Below are 21,389 nucleotides of genomic sequence, written 5' to 3' on the forward strand. Positions count from 1 at the left end.
TCCAGTGTGCTGTCCACACAGGGCATTGTTTCTTTTCTTTGTCCTCTTTCCGCACCAGTACAGTCTTCTTACAGCCATCCTTCCACCTCTGTCGTGGCTTTCAGGGGCATTTATTCTAAGTGCCGAGGATACAACCAGGAAAAACAAACAAACCAGTAGCCCCCCCCCCAAAAAAAACCCCAAAACCGAATCCTGTGTTCTAACAGATCTTATGTTTTAGAAAGGGGAAAGAAAAATAATAAGTATATACCATATCAGATGATACGAATTTGATGAGGAAGAATGGGCAGGGATAATGAAGTAAAGTAATGAGGTGTGTTTCTCACAGAGTGGTGAGATTAGGCCTCACCGATAAGAGTATTTGGTAGATAATGTCAAAGAACACAGGTATTATTGATACATTTGGATAAAGGACAGCTCATCATAGTGTCCTAAGTAGTGTGAACTCATACTCTGAGTTTAGAAATTGGATATTGCTGCAATATCTCAAATATTAATGTAAGGTTAAATGGATAATGGGGAAATATCCTGAGGACAATTCCTTAAGTACTGTCAGTCTTTACTGTAATTTCCTATTATAAATGCTGCCAGTGTTGAATAATGAATGAGTCTATAAGATAATACACCATGCAGTACCTCTGACATGCATTACAAACTCATCTTTTTCCAGTGTCTGTTGCTCCTCCCGCCTCCACCGGCTCTGTAAATGGCCACCACCATCTGTCTTGTTGCTCATGCCACTTGTTTGCTTTCCCTTCATTCAGTGGGCGCTTAGGTGCCTGCTTGTGTTGGCACTGAGAACTGGGGCAGGAACAAGGGCGAGTTAAGTGAGGCCCTTGCTTTGGGTAAGAGGGTGGCAAAAACCCAGTGATGCAAGTGAATATTTTAATGCAATATTTTATTTTATTTATTTTTAAATATATTTTATTGATTATAGCATTACAGTTGTTCTATTCCCCCCTTCATTCCCCTCCACCCTGCACACCCCTCCCCCACCATTCCCTCCCTTTAGTTTATGACCACGTGTCTCAAGTTCTTTAGATTCTATATTTCCCCTACTATTCTTACCCTCCCCCCATCTATTTTCTATCTACTGTACCTTCTGTACCTTCTTTTCTGTACCTTCTCCCCTCTTCTCCTTCTCCCACTCCCCTGTTGCTAACCCTCCATGTGATCTTCATTTCTATGGTTCTGCTCATGATCTAGCTGTCCTCTTAGTTTGCTTTTGTTTTAGGTGTGGTTGTTAATAACTGAGTTTGCTGTCCTTTCACTGTTCATCTTTTTTATCTTCTTTCTCTTAGGTAAGTCCCTTTAACATTTCATATAGTAAGGGCATGGTGATGATGAACTCCTTGAATTTGGTCTTATCTGAGAAGCACTTTATCTGTCCTTCCATTCTAAATGAAAGCTTTGCTGGGTAGAGCAATCTTGGTTGTAGGTCTTTGGTTTTCATGACTTGGAGTATTTCTTTCCAGCCCCTTCTTGCCTGTAAGGTCTCTTTTGAGAAATCCGCTAACAGTCTGATGGGAACTCCTTTGTAGGTGACTGTCCCCTTATCTCTTGCTGCTTTTAGGATGCTCTCCTTCATTTTAATCTTGGCTAATGTCATGATGATGTGTCTTGGTGTGTTTCTTCTTGGGTCCAACTTCTTTGGGACTCTCTGAGCTTCCTGGATTTCCTGGAAGTCTATTGCCTTTGCCAGATTGGGGAAGTTCTCCTTTATTATTTGTTCAAATAAGTTTTCCACTCATGGCTGTTCCTCTTCCCCTTCTGGTACCCCTATAATTCAGATGTTGGAGCATTTAAAGATGTCCTGGAAGTTCCTAAGCTTCTCCTCATTTTTTTGAATTCTTGTTTCTTCATCCTTTTCTGTTTGGTCATTTTTTACTTCCTTCTGGTCCACTCCCTTGATTTGAGTCCCAGTTTCCTTTCCATCACTATTGGTTTCCTGTGCATTTCCATTCACTTCAATTAGTTTAGCCTTCATATGTTCCTCTAATTTGTGGCTAAAATCAACCAGTTCTGTGAGCATCCTGATCACCAGTGTTTTGAACTGTGCCTTTGATAGGTTGGTAATTTCTTGGTTGCTTAGAGTTATGGGCTCTGGGACTTTGAGTTCCTGAGCCATGTTTGGTCTGCTCATGCCTGTTATGTATGAGGAGTGAGTGGAGCCTTAGTTCACCAGGGCGGGGCCACCCAGGTCACTGGTTTGTGATACTGTATGTGGGGGAGGGAGCAGTGGTGGTCCCCTCTGCTCCTTCCTGCTGCTGGGGCCCGCCTGGTCTGTCTCACTGCTCGCTCCTTTGCTGGTTTATCTGCACACAAATTGTGACCATGGTCAGCCAGCTGCCTTGCACCTTCACTGGGTCTGCCCGTCTCACTACCCCACACCTGGGATTCACCCTTGGCTGCCTGGGTCAGGGGATCTTTTTTGCCTGGCCTGCTCTGCTGCTGGCTCCCCCGCTCTTACCAGTCTAGCGGAGTGGTCCGTTGTTGTTGGACTCCATGTCTTTCGATTTTCTGTGGCTTGGCTGAGTTTATTGTTGCTAAAACTTTATTGTTTTTAGATTTGGTTGTGCAAGAAGGCAAAGTGTTTCCACCTATGCCTTCATCTTGATGGAAGTCTCAATGCAATATTTTTAAAAAATCAGAATGTATAAAAAATATCTATGATGAATGAAGTAGCAAACTTTTAAGTAAAGGAGGGATTCAGACTTGCACTGGCATGCACCCAACACGAGTGCTGATTTTCCTCATCTTATTCCTGTCCCTGCTGGTGATGGGAGGGGTGTAAGGTGCAATGTCTGCCCACAGTGAGTTTTACCAATAGAGGGAGAGAGACATGTGAAATAAAGAACCACAAAAAAAAGTTCATTAAGGTACAAATAAAATAGGGGTTCAAAGGAGATGTTTCTACTCAGGGGACATAGGGATTGGGAAAGGACCCAAGTCATCCTAGGTGTCTCTTTTTTTTTCCTTGCTTTGACCAAGTGTTAACCTCTTTCCAAAATCCCTGTTGCATTTATCCCTTCTTATTCTCTCTCCCCATAATTAATGCCATTTCTGTAGCTTTGTTTTTTCTTCTCCTGGATTATTCCTAACTGGCCTAATGTCAGAAAGGTTTTGCTAAGACACAGACCTGCTCATGACCCTCTCCTATTTATAATCCTTTTATTATAAAAGCCTTGCATCTGAAGTGTTTGATGACCCAGCCTCTGCCTTGATCTGGGCATCCTCCCATGAATTTAGACTTACCAAACTTTGTGTGATTCTCCAAATGGCTTTGCATATGCCACCTTCTCTTCCCTCCCCAGCTGACTCCTATTCATACATCAATACTCAGAACAGACATTGCCTCCCAGGGCTGTGGTTTCCATGTCTGTGTCTTTGGTGCATAACACATACAGGCAGTTAATATATCTAAAATAGCTCGACTTGCCTCAGTGAGTGAAAGTGCGTGTCCTCCATCCCTGCTACCACGGCCATTCTGTCCCCAGGCTCACTGTGTAAGTATTGAAGTGGCCAGGACTAGGGGCTGGCTGACATTCATTGGGTGAGTCAGCTTTTCTACCTGCATCAGTGCTGCTTCTGCTATAGACTCTCTGTCGAGTGTTTACACTCTGTGTCCACTTCTACAGTCATCCATATGCCTTCTTCTTCAGAGCTACTTGTGTCTGACCGCCCATTATTGTTTGTTACAGGCCCCTGATCAATTGGCAGAGCCATTAGCCACTGCCCAAGAACTCATATATATCCTTACCTCAAACCACTTCTTTCATACAAATTTGATGAAGCTCTGCCCGATGGTAGGATTTCCTTTCACTGCTGCCCTTTAGGACGTTGGTCCTCACACTGACCCATGAAGGACCTTTTTTGCTTTTTCATTTTCAGTTCATTACAACTGATCCTTTTGTAGAATGGAAAATTTCACGCTCAGTTATGGCAACAGCGTTAAACTGTTTCCAAATGTATACTCTTGCTTCCTATACTTGTTTTTGTATCTTGTGCAATGATAACAAAAACAGTTTGTGAACTTGCTCTAGTCTGTGGACTGCCTTTCCAGTAACAGTGGGTGAGTTCACTCCTGCGTGGGGCTACAGCGTGACTGCGGTGTTCACTTGCACCACGTATTGAGCTGACCCACCCAGGAGCTGCATGGTTTGGGAGGAGCCGCTCTTTGAGAGTTGCACAAATATGTGTTTGTTATTCCACCTGGCTGCAACGTTCCCTCTGCATGTTATCTGGGCCAGGAGACAGAGGAAGCAATAACTGAGGCTTCCTCTGTCCCTTTCTATCATAATGACCCTTCTTTCACAGGTCAGAAAACCAGGGTTTGTGTTCTGGCTGCTGCTAAGTATATCCACAGCAATGGTTTACTCAGGAACAAGGTCCATGACCAGATACTGAGTCTGTAGACATGTTGGGCCAGGCCTCCATAGGCCTCCACTCCACCTGGGAGGCCATGAAGGTACTTTGGGTACCAACATCATCCCAAACGTCAGCTTAGATTCAATATCCAACAGTCCCTGGAAGGGTTAGGTATTATTCTTTCATCAGTGTTGATTTACTTGGTTGGATGGCCACACATTCCCTTGGAGAATGATTGGAGCGACGTTGACTTTTTTGCTCAGGAGAACCCAGCTTGCCCTTACATCAGTGGATTCTATGTCTCTGAACTGGCTTACATCTGGAAACTGCACACAAATCTCATACACTCCAGTTCTTGGCCTTTTTAGGCCCCATAAGTCAAGAAATAGCCTCATTCACTGCTTGTTATGGGTTGAATTTTGTCCCCTCCGCAAATTCATATCTTGAAGTACTAAAACCTAATACTTCAGACGGTGACCTCATTAGGAAATAAGGTCAATGCAGATATAATTAGTTAAGATGAAGCCATACTGGAGTAGGGTGGGCCCCTAATTCACTATAATTGGTATTCTTATAAAAAAGGAGAAATTTGGGCACAAAAAACACATAGGGAGAATGCTAGGTGAAGATGAAGACATTGATCAGATGATGATTCTACAAGCCAATAAATGCTAAAGATTGCCAGCAAACCACCAGAAGATAAGAGAAGAGCGTGGAACAGATTCTTGCAGCTTCAGAAGGGACCAGCCCTGCTGTCACCTTGATCTTGGACTTCTAGTCTCCGGAATGCATTCCTTTAGTCTCTCAGCTTGTGGTACTTCGTTATAGCAGCCCTAGTAAACTAATATTCTAACCCACCTCTTTTGCCTCTACAAAACACAATGCTAATGATTTATTAGCTGTAGCTACAGATGCTTGCAGGTCCAAGTTCTCTGGTCGCTTCTTTGACCTTACTGCCTAGTATAGCAAATACACTCACCTTGTTTCCAATAGTTAAGTGCAACCTCTGGGCCTGCTCTTTTGAAATGCTGTGTTTTAGGACCTCCTTAAAGGTTCCTTGCTAGAAGTTAAATTCTGTGTCAGAAGAGTGCCTCCATATTGGTGCATTTTCCTCTCTCTACTGTTCCCGCCCCTGCCTCAGCTGAACACTCTCACAGTCCACTTTCATGTGTGTGCCCTCCGGTCTTGATGACACGCCAGAGGGGCTCAGCAGCTCTTCTGGTGCATAACTTGTTTCTTCTCATAGCAGGGACTGTACCTCACAACTGGAGCTGTTATGTGTAGATTGACCCTAGTTTTGGGTCTAGAGGCAATGAAGGGAGGCAGAGCAGATCTTGAAGAGGAGGTCTTCCTCAGGTATGGCCTTTGCAAAGTCTCCAGGCATCTGCGAGCTGCTGGTATTTATAAAAGGGATGGGGATGGATCCTTCCAGGTTAGAGGGTCGGCAGAAACTGAGCATTCATGTGCTTATGGACACCCACCCAAATATCGTCATCCTGCATCTCACTCCTACTCTCTCCCTATCGGAGCCCTAATGGCAGTGTGGGAGACCTGCTGGGGCAGTGCATTCAGTGTCCTTTGAACTCAGCTACTCAGTTGAGTTGTAGACCTGATTTTAAGTATTGCCTGCTCTCTGGAGGCAGGTTCACTTAAATGCTGACATGGACTTTCTCTGGTTTGCCCTAAATAAATAGATGGCTTACCCAAGCCTGCCAGTTCCATACTTCAAAGCTCCAAGAGTAGTTAACCAGTACTAAATCCAAAATCTTTATAGTCATGATTAGCCCCTATCTTTCAAGTATAAGCTTGTTTTTAACTCCTTCTGCCCGGACCAGTTCCAGTGCACCTCGGGTAAAAGTTTTAGTGATGATACTGCTATTACATGTTATGGGTTATTGCTACTCATTTATCATTAGACATTGAATCCTTTGCTGCCCCTTGACCAGCAAGTGAGAGAATTCCGGCATTGCATTCTGAGCATCTGTTTTCTAATACCATGTTTATTACCAACACTCCTGATTAGAGTTTTCTCCAAAAGAAGGCCCTGAAATAAGGATTTAGGTGCAGGTAATGTATTTGTGAGGTAATCTCAGGAAGCGTTGGTAGGAAGTGGGGAAAGAGCTGTGGGTCCTTTCGGTGGGAAGCTGCCAGCATCACTGAGACTATCCAAAGGAACGCAGATGAGTCAAGGGCATGTGGTGTGGACATGGACAGTCGCCTACATGGCCAAATACGGTTGGAATGAGAAGTACAGATGTAAGGCAAGAGCATAGAAACCAGCACATAATAAGCACCTAGTCAATTTAGCTATTATTTTTTATTGGTGCTTAATTATAATACACATAGTTTTTATATGTTATGTTTGCTTTTGCACTATGAGAGGATTCATTTCTGGGTCCCTTTAATTGGTGGACTCGCCTAATATATTTGAAGTATGATCTGATTTGTGAATGTTTGCAAACGTTTCCAACTTCCCCAAATCCATCCACTTTGTGAAGTGAGGGTCTGCGTGAGTCCTGGCTCGTGACTGAACTACGACAGTGAGGGTGACCAACGCTTATTTCGTTTTGTTGAGCTGCATGTGCAGCACTTGGGTCCTGCAGTGCAGTTATTTTGAAGCTAATCTCTTCACCCCAGCTTTTGTAATCTCTTTCACGTCTCGTTAACATGATGAAAGAAAATGAAAATTTCTATTCTTTTCTATTTCAGAAGAAACTGTGTTATTTATGGGTCTCTTAGACCTCAGGAAAATCCTTACTTAAGGTGAAAGTGGTAATTATAGCTCTTTCTCAGAGGATATGTCTATTGTGCGAGTGAAACACTGATGTAAATTTAGAACATGAAATATATCTTCTGTTTTGGAATTATTTTCTTTCTACTTTGTTTGACTTCATCATGATTTTATCATCAGCTAGATTGAGGAAATGAAATTAATTTTTTATTTTTTTCAATAAATTTTTCAAAGAAGCACTTTAAGGTGTAGAACTCTTAAGGAGTTCCATAAAACTATCAGCTGATTTCTCAAAAGAAAACTTACAGGCAAGAAGAGGCTGGAAAGAAATATTCAGTCATGAAAGGCAAAGACTTACATCCAAGACTGCTCTATCCAGCAAAGCTATCATTTGGAATGGAAGGGCAGAAAAAGTGCTTCCCAGACAAGGTAAAACAAAAGGATTTCATCATCACCAAAGCCTTATTGTATGAAATATTAAAAGAACTTATGTAAGAAAAAGAGGAAGATCAAAAACTATGAACAGTAAAATGACAACAAACTCACAACTATCAACAACTGAACCTAAAACAGAAACAAAAACAAACTGAGCAAATGACTAGAACAGGAACAGAATTGCAAAAATGGAGATCGTATGGAGGGTTATCAGTGGGGAAAGGGAGATGGGAGAAAGGGGAATAATGGTACAGGGAGTAAGAAGCATAGACGGTAGGTAGAAAATAGACAGGGGAGGTTAAGAATAGTATGGCAAATGGAGAAGCCAAAGAACTTACATGTAAGACCCATGGACATGAACTAAGATGGTGGAATGCTGATGGGAGGTGGGGTGCAGGGCAGAAGGGAATAAAGGGGAGGAAAAATGGAACAACCGTAATAGCATAATCAATAAGATATATTTGAAGAAGAAGAAGGGAGTCAGCCTCAGCTGGTGTGGTTCAATTGGCTGGGCAACTTTCCATGAACCAAAAGGTTTCCAGTTCGATTCCTGGTTGGGACACCTGCCTGGGACATCAACCAATGAATATTTCTCTCACACATTAATGTTTCTTGCCCTCTCTAAAATAAAAAAATATATATAATGAAATGTTAAAAAAAGTATGGAGTCCTTGTCTTTTAAACATACATACTGAAATATTTACAAAACTGCTTTGATATCAGGGATTTCCTTCAAAGTGGAGGGGTATATAGATTAAACAAAATTGGCCATGAGTTAGTGATTTTTGAAGATGGGTGTATGTACTGTTCTCTCTACTTTTGAATATGTTTAACATTGCTTCAAATTAAAACCACAATGAGATACCACTTTACACCAGTCAGGATGGCTATAATAGACAAAGCAACAAACAACAAATGTTGGAGAGGGTGTGGGGAAAAGGGGACCTTAGTACACTGTTGGTGGGATTGTAGACTGGTACAACCATTATGGAAAACAGTATGGAATTTTCTCAGAAAAATAAAAATTGACCTGCCTTTTGACCCAGCAATTCCACTGCTAGGATTATACCCCAAGAATCCTAAAACGTCAATTTCAAAGAACCTATGCACCACAATGTTCATAGCAGCACAATTTACAATAGCCAAGAGTTGGAAGCAACCTAGGTGCCCATCAGTAAATGAATGGATCCAAAAATTGTGGTACATATACACCATGGAATTTTATGCAGCAGAGAGAAAGAAGGAGCTACTACCTTTTTGCAACAACATGGATGGAACTGGAAAGCATTATGCTGAGTGAAATAGGCCAGGCATTGAAGGACAAATACCATATGATCTCACCTTTGACAGGAAGCTAAAGAATAAAACAAACAAGCAAACAGAATAAAAACAAAGACGCTGAAATAGAGAACAAGTGGGCAGTGACCAGAGGGGAGAGGGAAGGGAACTTAAGGGGAAAAAGGGGGAGGGATTTTGAGAAACAAGTATGAAAGACACAGAGATGAGGACTGGGGGGGGGGAATGGGAGGGAGGGGGGAGATCGGGAGGGGGGGGAGAGAAAAAAAATGTACTTGAAAAGTAACCAAATAATAAAAAAAAATAATAATAAAAAAATATTTTTAAGAAAAAACAATGATCATTCTACAAAACATAATTCTTGTTTCAATAAACTTTACTATTCCAAAAATAAAAAAAATATTGCTTCATAATAAAAAAGTTAATAAATCATGAGATTTATTGCTAATTTATAGTATCAAACTTCATAAATAGATTTTAATTATGCCTTCTTTTCCCAGTGACAGTCATAAAGACACAGGGAAGGAAATAAACCATTTATTTTGGCAAAATTGTGGGCAGAAGACTCGATTTTAAGTATTTCATGGACTAAATGGATTTTTAAGCTAAAAGGACCTAGAAAGCTCTCTGGTCCAATTTTTAAACTCACAGACGAAGCAGTTGGAATTTGGGTGTCCTGGTTAGTTTGTGTTGTGACTCATACTGGGTCTGGTTGTCAGCTATTGTTGTAGTGGGAATTTTTCCCACTACACCAGATGTCTGTCCACAAATGTAAGGTTAATTGCTTTCCATTAAATTATATTTAATTTTTAAAATCTTTTCGAGTCACTTGACACTTTCCTATCTTTCTAATCTGGGTGAATGGGAGAATTCTACACTGTTTTCAGGGATTGTAATTGTAGCCTGAATCATCCACAGTAACCCATTGTGATTTACCTTGAGAAGCATAGATGAAGGAGAGCAGAAAGAGAGAAAGAGTAAGGGAATTAAGATGTGGGAAGAAAGAAAAAGAGGCAGTGGGAATATTTCAGCAGAGGCTAAACAGTTAAGCTTTAGGGAAGCTCTTAGAAATTCCTGCAGTAGGTGAGAGAATAGCATTAACTCCTTACCATCTTGAAAAATTGAAACATCTATTAAATCATACTTTAATTTGGTCATGTTTGCTACATGTTTTTGAGCATTTGCACAGATTTTGTCCTTAACTGACACAGAAGAAATAAAATACAGTTCTCAGGAATTTAATAACTCTACATTCATTGAATTGCAAAATTTTTACAACTTCAAAACTATTCCTTCACAACTATTTTTTAAATGATTTGGGGAGTATGAGAATGATATTACTCTGATTTCAACTTTCAGGGTTATAATTCTACTCTTTGCTACATTTTTACCTGGGATACAGATAATTAGTACCAGCAGGTCCTTATTAATCTGAACTTTAAAGGAACCATGACTTTTTAAACACACCACTGAATTCTCTCTTGAGGCCTTTCGAGTCTAAATTTCTATGATTTTCTATTATGTTGCTTTACTTGTTATTCTTTGGGGTGAGCTTTAAGGCTAAAACCCTATTAACTAAACAAAGTGTATAGAAGGAAAATCGGGTGTTTTAAGTTTCCATTTAAGAGTGTCTGCAGAGAAAAGAAAAATTATTGCTATGAGGCATCAAAAGCAAGATGGGATGTTTTACCAACTCTCTCCTTAAAATTAAAGTTTGGTTTTAAAAGGAAGAAATCTAAATAAAACAAAAATAGCAAAGAACACCATTTAAAATGTTATCACATTCCACCCAACTTCTCCTGGAAAGTGGATGGAAAGTGTCCTTCCCTGCTCGTGGTTACAAGGATGTACCAGATGTACAACAAACACGTTAAACTTCTCTTTGAGACAACAGGGCAGTAAGTGAAAATTTTAGTTTGTTTTTTTTTGGGGGGGGGTTGCCTCCAGAACACAGGTGTCATGAAAACCACCACTAAATTAAAACCAAAATGGAAAAGGAAAAGACTCACATCAACATTGAGGTCATCGGACACATAGATTCTGACAAGTCCACCACTACTGGCCATCTGATCTACAAATGTTATGAGATCGACAAAAGAACCATTGAAAAATTTGAGAAGGAGGCTGCTGAGATGGGGGCGGGCTCTTTTAAGTGTGCCTGGGTCTTGGATAAACTGAAAGCTGAACATGACTGTGGTATCACCATTGATATCTCCCTGTGGAAATTTGAAAGCAGCCAAGTATTGTGTGACCATCATTGATACTCTGGGACACAGAGACTTCATCAAAAACATGATGACAGGGACATCTCAGGCTGAACTGTGCTGTCCTGATTGTTGCTGCTGGTGTGAGCGTGCCCTCTGGCTTACACACTGGGTTTAAAACAGCTGGTTGTTGGTGTTAACAAAAACGAAATCCACTGGGCTGCTCTACAGCAAGAAGAGATACAAGGAAATTGTTAAGGAAGTCAGCACATGCACTAAGAAAATTGGCTTCAACCCTGACACAGTAGCATTTGTGCCAATTTCTAGTTGGAATGGCGACAGCGTGCTGGAGCCAAGTGCTAACATGCCTTGGTTTAAGGGATGGAAAGCTCAGTAAATATGGCAGTACCAGTGGGACCACGCTGCTTGAAGCTCTGGAGTGCATTCTGCCACCAGCTCATCCAACTCATAAGCCCCTGCTTTTGCCCCTCCAAAATGTATACAAAATGGGTGGCATTGGTACTGTCCCTGTGGGCCGGATGGAGACTGGGGTTCTCAAACCCTGCATGGTCATCACCTTTGCTCCAGTCAACGTTACAACTTTAGTAAAGTCTGTTGAAATGCACCATGAAGCTTCAAGTGAAGTGCTTCCTGGGGACAATGTGGGCTTCAATGTCAAGAACGTGTCTGTCAAAGATGTTTGTTGTGGCACTGTGGCTGGTGACAGCAAAAATGACCCACCAATGGAAGCAGCTGGCTTCACAGCTTAGGGGATTATCCTGAACCATCCAGGCCAAATCAGTGCTGGATGTGCACCTGTGCTGGACTGTCACACAGTTCACACTGCTTGTAGATTTGCTGAGCTCAGGGAGAAGATTGATCGTTGTTCTGGGAAAAGGCTGGAAGATGGCCCAAAGTTTTTGAAATCTGGTGATGCTGCCATCGTTGATATGGTTCCTGGCAGGCACATGTGTGTTGAGAGCTTCTCTGACCATCCTCTTCTAGTCCACTTCACTGTGACGTGAGACAGACAGTCGCTGTTGGTGTCATCAAAGCAGGGGACAGGAAGGCAGCTGGAGCTGGCAAAGTCACCAAGTCTGCCCAGAAAGCTCAGAAGGCTAAATGAATATTATCCCCAACACCTGCCACCCCAGTCTTAATCAGTGGTGGGAAAACAGTCTCAGAACTGTTTGTCTCAAATGGCCACTTAAGTTTAATAGCAAAGGACTGGTTAGGGATTACAATGCATCGTAATGGCTTCAAAAGGAAAGGAGACTGTGTGTGTGTGTGTGTGGCAGTGTTTCTGTTACTAGTTTTTAAAATCAGTACTTTTTAATGGAAACAACTTGACCAAAAATCTGTCACAGAATTTTGAGATCCATTAAAACAAAGTTTAATAGAGGGTGGGGGGAGAAAAAATTTAGAGAACATGAATGGTCCAGTATTTCTCTTAATTGTTGGTAATTCCGTCATCGAGCTGCTGTCACTGGACTTTCCACACCTTCTGATGTTCCTCAGTTCACATGGTTGACATTAGCAGCCCTGAGAACAAACACGGCATATTTAGAGAACAGCAAGTACCTCTGACTGCTGCAGCACAGGCAGCATGGGGCTGGGGGGGCAGGGCTGGGGGCTTTGGAGAGGAGAATAGCTGCGTGGAAAGGTGGGAGCAGAGGCAAGTCTTGGGAGAATTTTACACCTTGGGGAACTTAAACACAGTACTGATGATGCTTAAAAAAACTCAATGACTTCCTTGGATAGATTATTTAGCATAGCATAGAAGGCCCACCGTAATTCCCACCGCTGTTATTAACAGCCACCATCGTATTTTCTGTTTCCTAAGTGTGTCTTGCATTTTCTCGGTTTTATGCCTGTGCTTTACTGTATCCTTGCCAGGATACTCGACTATACCCTTCGTTCTATATTTGGAAGCTCTGCCTTCAGGCAATATTGGTTTTCTTCTCTGTGCTCCGTAGCACCTTGCGGATATCTTGCTATGTGGACATATAGCATATTCCCTTGTGGTTATTGTTTACACAATTATTCCCTAGACTTTGCTGCCCTGAATGGTGGGGATTATGTTTTATTTATTGTTATATTTTACATTCCTAGCACTGTTTGTGGCCTATAAAAATATTTGGTAGATGGAAGGCAGAGATAGAATATTCAATTGCATGAAGGATTAAATATAAAAATAAAGTATGTTATTTTATTTATTTTTTTTTGAGGTAAGTTATTTTAAAAACAATTGCACCACATTGTTTTGCTGGGTTTTACTTTGAATCCAGTACTGTTGAATGATGTAAAGAAATATAATTCTGCAGATATTATTAGTGAACTATAAGACTAGAGATTTATGACAATGTATAGCAGGCTCTTCCAGAGGCAGCTTGAAGCAGAGGGAAAGAAGATGAGATGAACATGGCCCAGGTCTTTGAATCCATAGGTATGAAGCCAATGATCAGCATCTGTGAGTCACTCCAGCCCTCCCCTTAACCACACATTTCTGCTCATTATGCATTACTTCTCTAGAAAGGCTTTGTTTGGACGGAAGTCACAACAGTAATGTCGTATCAGAGTGAATTTTTAATAATAATTATTAGTAATATTAATCTTTATCAATATCATTAATTTTAAATATTTTATTTATCATTTTTAGGGAGAGGGGGAAGGAGAGAAAGAGAGAGGGAGAGAAATATCAATGTATGGCTGCCTCTCACATGCCCCCTACTGGGGACCTGGCCTGCAACCCAGGCATGTGCTCTGAATGGGAATAGAACTGGTGATCCTTTGGTTCACAGGCTGGCACTCAATCCACTGAGCCACACCAGCGAGGGCTAATAATATTTATTATTTATAATCTTTAATGATAAAGAGAACATAGTGATGCACATATTTATTGTAGATAATTTACTTAAGTTCTCTTCTCCTTCTTTGCCAATCCTGTTCTGCCACATTTCTGGCTCTCTGGATGGACATGCCCTTCAGGCTGAGACATGACAGGTTCATTCCAGGCTACAAAAAATTTATGAAACTGTTCATCCAGGTTGTAGTCCAGTTGTTGTCAATTGGTGTATGCAATAATCCTTAAGAAGCTTGATAAAAAATAATATGGATGTCTGGACTACTCTTAAGAATTCTGAGGAGGGACTTCTGGCCAAGATGGAGGTGTAAGTAAATACAGTTTGCTTCCTTGCACAACCAAAAGAAGGGCAACAACCAATTCAAAAACAAACAAACAAAAAACCAACCAGAACTGCCAGAAAATGGACTGTATGGGAGTTGGACAACCAAGGAGTTAAAGAAACATTCATCCAGACCGGTAGGAGGGACACAGAGGATGAGCGGCAAGGTGCTGGACCAGGCAAGCAGCAGAGTGGACTATCGCACATTCGCATGTGGATAAGCTGCAAGGAGCAACCGGGGAGTGAAATGGGCTGTGCAACCCAGGGTTCCAGCACAGGGAAATAAAGCCTCAAAAATTCTGGCTGTAAAAAGCTGTGGGAATTGCAGTGGTGGGAAAAACCACCAGCCTCACAGAGAGTTTGTTGAAGAGACCCATGCAGTCCTAGAATATACACAAACACACCTTCCTGGAAATCAGCACCAGAATGGCCCAATTTGCTGTGGTTAGCGGGGGAGGTGACTGAAAGCGGGACAAGAATTGAGCAACTAGCATTGTTCCCTCTCTTTCCCCTCTCCCAGCATACGTAGGACGTTCAATTCTGTGTTTAAAAAGTTTCCTTCTGGTTTGAGTTTACACGTCTCATGCTCACCAAGGCTGGAACAGAGAGGTCTAATGGCTTTTAACTGTAGTGTGTGTGCAAAGTGGAAGTTGACACCGAAATTGGAAGACAGGTGATAGTTCATGTGCTAAGCATTGCCGAATCAGTTTTCAGAGTACAATGTACTCTGTGACTTTAAACATATTATTAGTGTCTCAAGACGTAAATGGAGTAAATGAAATAATGTTGTTAGTCAAACTAAGGACTCTCAGAGGTAAGTGACAGAAACCCAGCTCAAATTAGCATAATCCTAGAAGGACACACATTGGCTCATGGCACAAGAAGGGGTGGAGTAGGGCCTCCAAACCAGGACTTATTCAATACAGTAACCACTAGTCCAATATGGCTATTGGTCCCTGGATTTTAAAGACTTACACATACAAAAATATACTCTATCTTATTAATTTTACACCAAATACATTTTGACATGACGATATTTGGATAGATTGAGTTAAACAAAAATGAAAATTTTATGTTTTCTTCTTTGTAATATGGCCATGTATGTGGCTCACGTGTTTCCGTTGGACAGCACTGCTCTGCAATCTTTGGAAACAGAAGCTCTGTTCCTCCAGGACTGTCTTTCGTCTCTGCTTCTCTCTCTGGGTGTCGGCCTCATTCCCTCCAATTACAGAGGGGAGAGCTCTGTGTCTGCTAAATGGGGTATGGAAAATGCTGGGGAAGAATTTCAAGTGGCACAGCTGAAATCATGAACCAATCTCTGTAGCTAAAAGAATGGGCTGTTATGACTGGCTGAATCTGGGCCAGGGGCCAAGACAAAGTTGTCAGTTATTACAAGAACCACACAGGTAGTCTAGGGATGAAATTTCTATTTTCCCAAACAGCAATATTAACTAACTTATTGAGTGCTTACTATGCGCTAGGCATTGTATTAAGCATTTTTATGTAGATTACCTCATTTAATATGTATAACAGTTGTTTTGAGGTAGTTTGATAGGCATCTCAGATATAATAAATCTTGAAACCCAATCTTCTACTGTTCTTTCCAATCTTAAGAAATGGACCAACATTCACTCACCTAGTTACTCAAGCCAAATAACCCAGGAATCAGGCCTGATTCACTCCCTCTTCTTTTCATTTATTTATCCTTCTTAGTTAATTCTACCATAGCCATTCTTACATATGAGCCAGAATAATCTATTTTAAGTGTATTGTATTGATTATGCTATTACAGCTGTCCCATTTTCTTCTCTCCCTCCACTCTGCAACTCCCTCCCATCAGCATTCCCTCCCCTGCCACATTAGTTCATGTCCATGGGTCATACATATAAGTTCTTTGGCTTCTCCATTTTCAATACTATACTTAACTACCCCCTGTCTATTTTGTACCTACTATTATGCTTCTTATTCCCTGTACCTTTTCCCCCATTCTCTCCCCTCCATTTCCCTGCTGATAACCCTCCATGTGATCTTCATTTCTGTGATTCTGTTCCTAGTCTAGTTGTTTGCTTAGTTTGTTTTTCTTTTTAGGTTCGGTTGTTGATAGTTGTGAGCTCATTGTCATTTTATTGTTCATAGTTTTGATCTTCTTTTTCTTAGGTAATTCCCTTTAACATTTCATATAATAAGGGATTGGTGATGACCAACTTCTTTAACTGTACCGTATCTGGGAAGCACTTTATCTGCCCTCCCATTCTAAATGAGAGCTTTGCTAAATAGAGTAATCATGGATGTAAATCCTTGCCTTTCATGACTAGGAATATTTCTTTTCAGCCCCTTCTTGTCTGCAAGGTTTCTTTTGAGAAATCAGCTGGTAGTCTTATGGGCACTCCTTTGTAGGTAACTGTCTCCTCTTCTCTTGCTGTTTTTAAGATTCTCTCTTTATCTTTAACATTGGGTAATTTAATAATGATGTGCCTTGGTGTGTTCCTCTTTGGGTCCAACTTCTTTGGGACTCTCTTAGCTTCCTGGACTCCCTGGAAGTCTATTTCCTTTGCCAGATTGGGGAAGTTCTTCATTATTTTTTCAATAAGTTTTCGATTTCTTGTTCTTCTTCTCCTTCTGGCACCCTTATGATTTGTGTGTTGGAACATTTTAAGTTGTCCCAGAGGTGCCTAAGCCTCTCCTCATTTTTTTTGAATTCTTTTTTCTTTATTCTGTTCCAGTTGAATGTTTATTTCTTCCTTCTATTCCAAATCATTGATTTGAATCCAGGATTCCTTCACTGTTGATTCCCTGTATATTTTTCTTTATTTCATTTTGCATAGCCTTCACATCTTTCTTTATTTTGCATCCATACCCAATCATTTCTGTGAGCATCCTGATTACCAGTGTTTTGAACTCTGCATTAGGTAGGTTGTCTATCTCGTCGCTTAGTTCTTTTTCTGGAGTTTTGCTCTCTTGTTTCATTTGGGCCATATTTCTTTGTCTTGGTGTACCTGTTACACTGTAAGTGGTGGAGCCTTAGGTATTCACCAGGGTGGGGCAACCCACTTTTCTGCATTGTGGCATTGTGTGTGGGGGAGGGTCAGAGAGGAAACAATGTCACTTGCTTAGCTCTTACTGGCTTTCAGTCACTTCTCCCACTACCCACAAGCAAACTGGTCCCTTCTGGCGCTGATTCCCAGGTGAGTGGGCATGTGTACATTCTAGGACCCCATGGGTCTCTCCCACAAACTCTCTGTGAGGCTGGGAGTTTCTCCCACTGTACACCCCCCATAGGTTTTTACAGTAAGAGGTTTTGAGGCTTTAGGTTTCCATGCTGGAACCCTGGTTGGGCATTGTGTCTCACTCCCTTGTTCCTACGGGCTTATCCACACACGAATGTGGGACTGCCCAGTCTTCCAGCTGCTGCCTCACCCAGCTCAGTGGCCTTCCCGCATGTCCTCTCTGCCCCTGCTGCCCGTCTCTGCCCCTCCTACCAGGCTGGATGAATGTTTCTTCTTTAACTTCTTGGTTGTCAGACTTCCTGACAGTTCAGTTTATTCACAGTTATGGTTGTTTTCAGTACATTTAAATTGGTTGTTATCCTTCTTTTGGTTGTGCAAGGAAGCAAAGCATATCTACCTATGCCTCCATCATAGCTGGACCAGAATACTCTTTTAGAAGCATAAAGCATAAATAAATCACTTCAATGAATGAAATTCAAACTCCCTGCGGTAACCTGCAAGGCCCAGCATGATCTGTTTGTTTAGTTTTCCACCTTTATCTTGTGCTGTACCCCTGCTCACTCACTAGGCTTCAGTTACTTACGTCTCTGTTCATGCCAAGCTCTAATCCATCTCTGGTGTTCCCCTTTGCTGGAATGCTTTTCTAGTTCTCCCAATGGCTAGCTTATTCTTCTCCTTTTTGTCTGAGTTTAAATGTCACCTCTTCACAGAGGCTTCATTCTGAACACTCTTTAGAAAGTGGATTTTCACTGTAGCTTTTGCTACCTCATCACACTGTTTCTTTTATAGCACTTATCATAATCCGTCCTTCTCTTGTTTATTTATCATCCGATTCCTTTCCCGCAATATATAAGCCTCATGATCGCATCAGCCTTTTTTTATCTTATTTACACTGTTCTATCTCAAGCACCTGTGTAATGTCTGGGAACATAGTAAGTGTTCAACAAATAGTCACTGAATATGTGAGTGAATCTTTATTTTTCAGATGAGAGAACTGAGGCTGAGAGAAGGTAAATAACTGACTCGAGTCATGTTGTATGCAATGGTAGAAACAGGTGTCAAACTCGGGCAGTTTGATTGAAGAGCCCCCACTCTGAAATGCCACGCCAGAAGAAGGGAATGTTGTAGTGGGCAGAGAAAACAATAAAAGTCTGGTAGACACCCTAATGTACTACAAGCACTGGTCTTGGTATCGGAAGTCTTGTGTTCATTTCTGGCTCTGTTGACTGGGGTGAGGAGATTCCATCCAGTCCACATGACTCAGAGTGGAGGAGGGATGTTACCCAACAGTAATTGGGAGCTGTATGTGAGAACTGGAATAATGTGGTAGTGGTAAAGGAAAGTAAGAAGAGGCCACCACAGGATTCTAGAATGTTCCCACTGTCCACTGAGAGGCTACCCATACTTTTTCTTCGGAGGCTGTTTCTCTCGTCACTGTCCTTTGCAGGTCACTTGAAGTTTTGAAATGTAGTAATTTCTAAGGGATGTTAAATTCAGAATGAAATTGTGGGGACAGCTGGCATTAAGATACTTGCTAAATGTGAAATCTCACAGCACAGACTGACAGTTGTGAGCATATGATAATATTTTCTTCTTTAATAGATGCAAAATCCTGGATGGACTGGATGTTGGGATTTTTTTCTCTCAGTATAATTGACTTTTCCCCATTCATTTCCAAATGTATGTAGGATGTACAGAAATCATTCTCCAGCTATACTGTACACTAGCATTTGGTTTTCTTGGTGCAAGATATTTTTAAGAACATCTGTTTTTTAATTTGTGATTTTTATCTAGATAAAAATAATAAGGATATTTGTCCACCAGCTGTCTATCATCTTACGGGCTCAAAGATAATTTACTTTTTCCAGAAGATAATTATGCTTTAGAAGGGAAAACCTCATTATTTAGAAATAGAGGGAAAATTATATGTAATGGTAAAATGTGGGCCTGGAACTTAGAGATTCAGCATTTCTTTCTGATGAGATCTGATTTACTCATTCATTATATACATTCATTTGTCAAACATTAACTGAATGTTTCTTTTACATGAAAAATAAGGGTCAAGTATCAAGTAGGGTATAAAGTATACAGGACCCAGGAGTCAGAGGACCAAAGCTCTAACCCTGGCTCTTACTGTTGGTAACTATGATTTCTGTGGAGGCAAGTATCCTTTATGAGCCATGGTTCCTCTTTGACTCTAGGGTGGTGATAATACAATCTGACTGGCTTGCCTTTCAGGATTATGGTAAGGACTGAAAGAGTTCTGTAAATTATAGCTCTCTGAATAAGTGTTAAATATTTTTGCCATTATTTGTATACATGGGACGACTTCATCAAGAAGATTTTTTAAAATTAAAAAAAATTTTACTATACTTTGATTTACTAATCCATTTCCTGGAATCATTTCTTAAAAGTCTTTACTTTTTTAGAGTAGTTTTAGATTTACAACAAAATTGAGAGGGAGCTACGGCAATTTTCCAGATACCCCCGGCTTCTACACATGCAGAAACTCCCCCATTATCAATATCGTTCACCAGAATGGATTTTTTTCTTACCAAGGATGAGCCTACACTGATAATTCATAATCACCCAAAGTCCATGGTTTTACCTTAATTGGGGTTCACTTGGTGTTGCACATTCTATGAAAGCGGACAAATATATGATGATATATGTCCATTGTTACAGTATCACACAGAATATTTTCCTTGCCCCAAGACTCCTCAGTGTTCTGCCTTCCTCACCCTTCTCCCTCAGCAACCACTGGTCTTATCACCCTGATAGTTTTGCCTTTCCCAGAATGTTATGTAGTTGAAATCATAAAGTAAGTAGCCTTTTCATGTTGGCTTCTTTCACTTAGTAATATGCCCTTAAGGTTACTCTGTCTTTTCATGGTTGGTAGCTCATTTCTTTTTAGGTGCTGAATAATATTCCATTATCAGGAGGCACTACAGTTTATCTGTTCACCCACTAAAGGATGTCTTGGTTACTTCCAAGTTTTGGCAATTATGAATAAAGCTGCCATAAACAACCATGTGCAGGTTTCTTGTGGATGTAAGTTTTTAGTTCCTTTGGGCAAATGCTGAGGAGTGATTGCTGAACCTTATGCCAAGAGTATGTTTAGTTTTGTCAGATTGCCAAGCAAACATCTTCCAAGGTGGCTGTACCATTTAACCTCAACACTGGCAATGCATGAGAGTTCCTGTTACCTACATACTTGTCAGCATTTGGTGTTGTCAGTGTTCTGAATTTGGCCATTCTGGGAGATGTGTAGGGGGGTCGCATTGTTGTTTTAATTTGCACTTCCTGATGACATATGGTGTGGACCATCTTTTCATATGCTTATTTGCCATTTCTACATCTTCTTTGGTGAGGTGTCTGTTAGAGCCTCTGGCCCAGTTTTTAATTGGATTGTGTTTCCTTATTGTTGAGTTTCAAGACTTCTTTGTATATGTTGGGCAACAGTTCTTTATCACATGCTTCTTTTGCAAATGTTTTTTTTTTCCCAGTCCGAGCTTGTCTTCTCATTCTCTTGACATTGCCTTTCACAGAGTTGTAGATTTTAATTTTAATGAAGTCTACTCTAAAGTAGTTACTTCTTCCATGCATCATGTTTTCGGGTGATGTAACAGGCATCACCAGACCTAAGTTCAGCTATGTTTCCTCCTATGCTCTTTTCTAGGAGTTTTATAGTTTTGCATTTTGCATTTATGTCTGTGATCCGTTTTGAGTTGATTTTTGTGAAGGGTGTAAGTTCTGTGTCTAGATTTGCTTTTTCACTCAGGGATTTCCAATTGGTTTAGCACCACCTGTTAGAGACTACCTTTGCTACATTGTATTGCATTTATTCCTTTATCAAAGATTAGTTGTCTATTTTTATAGAGCTTTATGTCTAGGCTTTCTATTCTGTTCTATCGATTTATTTGTCTATTCTTTTGCCAATGCC

General features: G+C 40.9%; 1 protein-coding gene and 1 pseudogene across 4 annotated transcripts in view; both read left to right on the forward strand.

Moving 5' to 3' along the window:
• ANKS1B (ankyrin repeat and sterile alpha motif domain containing 1B) overlaps nt 1–21,389 on the forward strand; it is an 830,526-nt gene that overhangs the window by 36,822 nt on the left and 772,315 nt on the right. The window lies entirely within an intron of this gene.
• On the forward strand, nt 10,819–12,248 carry LOC119060514 (elongation factor 1-alpha 1-like; annotated as a pseudogene).

Source organism: Artibeus jamaicensis, unplaced genomic scaffold (assembly GCF_021234435.1).
Source record: "Artibeus jamaicensis isolate MK-2021 breed Jamaican fruit bat unplaced genomic scaffold, CSHL_Jam_final contig_233, whole genome shotgun sequence".
In the NCBI taxonomy this organism is placed as follows: domain Eukaryota; kingdom Metazoa; phylum Chordata; class Mammalia; order Chiroptera; family Phyllostomidae; genus Artibeus; species Artibeus jamaicensis.